Source organism: Cavia porcellus, unplaced genomic scaffold (genome assembly GCF_034190915.1).
Source record: "Cavia porcellus strain 051 isolate PalLab524CR breed Dunkin Hartley unplaced genomic scaffold, mCavPor4.1 scaffold_82, whole genome shotgun sequence".
In the NCBI taxonomy this organism is placed as follows: domain Eukaryota; kingdom Metazoa; phylum Chordata; class Mammalia; order Rodentia; family Caviidae; genus Cavia; species Cavia porcellus.
Genome location: NW_026947565.1, coordinates 344,765 through 349,925, shown reverse-complemented (window position 1 = coordinate 349,925; position 5,161 = coordinate 344,765).

Below are 5,161 nucleotides of genomic sequence, written 5' to 3'. Positions count from 1 at the left end.
GAGGGCTTCCCTGACTCACAAAGTTAAAAATAGTAAAACAAACAATTTTAAAAATAAATCAACCAATAAAATACAAACACTAAGTCCAAAGGGTTTCACTGGTTTTAAAACCACTTATGGAATGCACAACTATTGAACAGGCTTACTCTGCATTCTGCTTTACTCAGGCCCGGTACATGAGCAAGTGTGAAACCAAAATTCAAAATGTTATGTGAAGTGACCATTTCATTGGTGAAACCATGACCCAGTAGACATTTTCTCTTTTGAAACTTCCTACATTATCCATATACGTTCTCAAAGGGAAGGAATACACAGGATTTAGGCTGATTTTTTTTCAGTATTTTGTGTTCCACCAGATTTATTTGAAGATCTCCTGTCCTGCATCCACTGCCCAATGCAGAAGGCCACACATAGGACAACCAATATGAGGACTTCACTTCTACAGCCTGATTAAATCATCATGAGAATATACTTTTCCTTTCATCATCAAAGATTTTTACATCAGATTAAGCAGCTCTCTTGCTTTCCCATGTTTTTCCCTGGTTTTTGTACCTTGAAATGGGTGTGCACTCTTCTCAGTCTTGATCTCCGTCTTCCCCAATAGTTCCAAACATATTCATCTGGGAAACATGTAAAGATCTTATTCGGGGCTTGTTTCATTGTTGTCAAATATCTGCCCTTGAAATTCAACTTCCACCACTGTCTCTCATATCCAAAGCTATGGGCTTGCAGAGGATTTCTGCTGAGAAATTTCACCGAAAGCTCTTATACTGCAGGTGAATGATGCCAGCAAGTCTTGACTGAATAGCTTAGGGAACAGCACTCAGCCAAATGACAGACATGACAAGGGAAAAGGGTATGCTCAAGCATAGGACATGGCAGAGATCATCTGCCAGGCCCTGGCATATTTCATATCCCATTGAAAGTACATCCATTTGTAGATTGGCAAGCATTTCCATCCACAAATTCTGAGCAGTGAAGCCTTCAGAGAGAATATTGTGGCATACCAGGCCAAGAATATTCATCCTATTTAAATCTTGCCCTACAAGGTCCTCTGTGCCACTGAGGTCTCCATGGCAACGCCCAGCATTGTGACTCAGGTCTCCTACTGCACACTTGTATCCTAGAGCCTAAACTCCAGCTCACAATGGTGCTCAGCTAATCACAGCCCAGTGTGGTTGCCAGGCCACCACAAGCTTGTGGATTTCTGTGAACTGTTTCAGCCCAACTCTGCAGCTTTCCACCTCATACAACCAAAGCCATTCCAATCATGCAGTGTTTGATTAGCCTCTCTATGTTGCCTCAGAATGTTTTTTACAGTTGTAGTGATCAAGAAAATTTGACATATTTTGAGAAGTGGAGGGAAGTAATTGGAAAACCTTTCGGTATGTCTGAGGTCTATGGGGTCCAAACTTGACTACCCCAGTATTTTAAATTTTCACGCCTAGTGCCTAAAATCCACCTCACAGTGATGTTCAGCCAATCTCAGCCCGGTGTGGTTGCCTGGCAACCACAAGCCTGTGGATTTCTGTGAACAGTTTCAGCCCAACTCTGCAGCTCTCCACCTCATACAACCACAGCCATTCCAATCATGCAGTATTTGATTAACCTCTCTAAGTTGCCCCCAAAATTCCTTTGAAGTTGTGGTGATCAAGCAAATTTGACATATTTTGACAAGTGGAGGGAAGTAATAGGCTCTGTCTTTAGCTCTGTTTGTGGTACATGGGGTTCTAACTTGACTATCCCAGTCTATTCAATTTTCAAACTTAGAAAGCCAAAGGTTTCGGGGCAGGAAAGAAAATGCCACAATGATTTCAGTTCTGCCGAGTTTCTGGTGGCTTGGGAAGCAAACCTGCAAACCATACATGCAATCTCTGCTGGATTACTGCCACCATGGTAGTATCAGTTAGCACTAAAAGCCAGCAACCAGAAGATGAGTCCCCAAATGAAGGTGAATCCTTGCAGTGCATGAATATTTGGAGTGCCTGCTTCAACTATCCAGCTTCCTCGGGGTTCACATGTCTGCAATCGCTATTTCAAGGAGTTCTGCAGCCATTCCAGCATAACCCTGAACACTAAACATGAGATACTAGCTCAATACCAAACCAACATAATATTAGATAGCTTATCATCAGCAGGTTTTCCCAGAATTCAAATGTAACATGGTGAAATGGAAACCCTTAGAAACGGGATGCAATTGCCCCTTTCCCTAAAAATCCCAGGTATTTTCTCATGGCATGGAATATTTAGACTCCACAACTCATGTAGTGAACCCAGGGACCTGGACCAAGTGTGTCTAGTTTTCTGTTGTCCTCTTTTTGGAAACAGCATCTTATGTAGTTGTTGAAAGAGGCCTTGAGATAAATTCGTAGCCCAAGATGGAGTGGAACTCCCAAGGATCCATCCACCTCAGCCCCCAGATGGCTGGGATTATAGGCATGAGCCACCATGCCAACCATGTGCACAGAGATTCTTACATAATTTGTGAAATCCCACTACTGGTCTATAGGTAGCTTCTGTGCTTCAGGCTTTAGGAATATGCCTCTCTTTGTTTTGGCTCCCCTTGTTCAGGTGTCCATTTCTATTGTGATAAGCTCCAAGGCCCGAGGCAAGGGGGTGGCTGCCCTTCCTCTGGTGTGTCCTTGGATCATTACTGCCCAGGTGAACAGGGTTCAAATATATTGGACCCTGTGTATTTGAAAAGGAAATGAGTAAAGATTCATGAGTTAATGTGGACATGCCAGGGAACTGAGGGGCCATGATAGAGACAAAACTTCAGGCCATGGGCTGAAGGCTGAGGCTTCTGTACCTCTAGCTTCTTGAATAGTGTTTACATGGGCCTGCTGAGCAATTGTGTACTCTCAAAAGTTATTTCATGGGTTTTGTTTTAATTTTTTTTTTTTTTTTGCTTTGGTTTTTTACATGAAAGGAACAGTACCGTGGTTTGAAGAAGCTGGAGTGTCTTACCTAAGAGAAATTTGAAAAAAGGGACAAATCAGCAGCCAAGAATTTCTCTAATGCCCTTGGTGTTTTCAAAAAAGTGACATAAATTTGAGCATGTCATGTCCATGTCTCTTTACCAAAGATTTTACCTCCTATTTGATAGGAATTACTGTTTCTTTGAAAGGTCAACCTGCACTGAAATAAAGATAATCCCTCCTTTCCTCATTCTGCTTGAAACCACATCCTTTGTTAGTTATATTTTCTTACGCAGCAACACTTGGACATGACTACAGCCAGAGTTTCCCTTTGGTGGAATTTCCATGGAGACACATGAAGTAATACTGCACAACTTCAAGTGAAGTGCACTGTCCCTTGACAATGGCAAGTCTGTTCAAACCTATAGTAACTGAAAATCTTAGAAAGTCTGAAAGTGAGTGAATGAAAATGGGCCTCTCCACATTTGGACAGGGCCTCTCCTGAAGCACACATTTGTGGAAAAAGTAATTATGAGAGACGAATGAACTCCCAAAACGGAATGGAAATTTTCTGGTTTAGGCCTGGAACGCTATGGCCTGGAGCCCTGTGGTTCTAACTGGATGAGCAAAGTGTGAGCAGAGATCAAAATAAAACACACACCATTTAGGGAACTCGATACTTAACCAGGTGTGCAGAGTAGTGGCAAACTGTACTTGTGTCAATTTGCTCAAATCCTGTCTTCACAAGAAAGTAAATTCCAGCACGACCAGTGACTAGAGGAGGACACATTTCAAAGGACTTGTAAAAAGTCCAACACTGAATTTAGCCCAACACTGAATTTAGATGAAAAGTGGCAGAGTCTGTTAGTCTTTCAAGTTTTAATAGGAGAAACTTACAACATGTAATAGCTGTTACATGAATACCTTCAGAGTTTTGGAGAGGTCTGAATCACTATGAGTGAGGGCTTCCCTGACTCACAAAGTTAAAAATAGTAAAACAAACAATTTTAAAAATAAATCAACCAATAAAATACAAACACTAAGTCCAAAGGGTTTCACTGGTTTTAAAACCACTTATGGAATGCACAACTATTGAACAGGCTTACTCTGCATTCTGCTTTACTCAGGCCCGGTACATGAGCAAGTGTGAAAGCAAAATTCAAAATGTTATGTGAAGTGACCATTTCATTGGTGAAACCATGACGCAATAGACATTTTCTCTTTTGAAACTTCGTACATTATCCATATATGTTCTCAAAGGGAAGGAATACACAGGATTTAGGCTGATTTTTTTTTCAGTATTTTGTGTTCCACCAGATTTATTTGAAGATCTCCTGTCCTGCATCCACTGCCCAATGCAGAAGGCCACACATAGGACAACCAACATGAGAACTTCACTTCTACAGCCTGATTAAATCATCATGAGAATATACTTTTCCTTTCATCATCAAAGATTTTTACATCAGATTAAGCAGCTCTCTTGCTTTCCCAAGTTTTTCCCTGGTTTTTGTACCTTGAAATGGGTGTGCACTCTTCTCAGTCTTGATCTCCGTCTTCCCCAATAGTTCCAAACATATTCATCTGAGAAACATGTAAAGATCTTATTCGGGGCTTGTTTCATTGTTTTCAAATATCTGCCCTTGAAATTCAACTTCCACCACTGTCTCTCATATCCAAAGCTATGTGCTTGCAGAGGATTTCTGCTGAGAAATTTCACAAAAAACTCTTATACTGCAGGTGAATGATGCCAGCAAGTCTTGACTGAATAGCTTAGGGAACAGCACTCAGCCAAATGACAGACATGACAAGGGAAAAGGGTATGCTCAAGGATAGGACATGGCAGAGATCATCTGCCAGGCCCTGGCATATTTCATATCCCATTGAAAGTACATCCATTTGTAGATTGGCAAGCATTTCCATCCACAAATTCTGAGCAGTGAAGCCTTCGAGAGAATATTGTGGCATACCAGGCCAAGAATATTCATCCTATTTAAATCTTGCCCTACAAGGTCCTCTGTGCCACTGAGGTCTCCATGGCAACGCCCAGCATTGTGACTCAGGTCTCCTACTGCACACTTGTATCCTAGAGCCTAAACTCCAGCTCACAATGGTGCTCAGCTAATCACAGCCCAGTGTGGTTGCCAGGCCACCACAAGCTTGTGGATTTCTGTGAACTGTTTCAGCCCAACTCTGCAGCTTTCCACCTCATACAACCAAAGCCATTCCAATCATGCAGTGTTTGA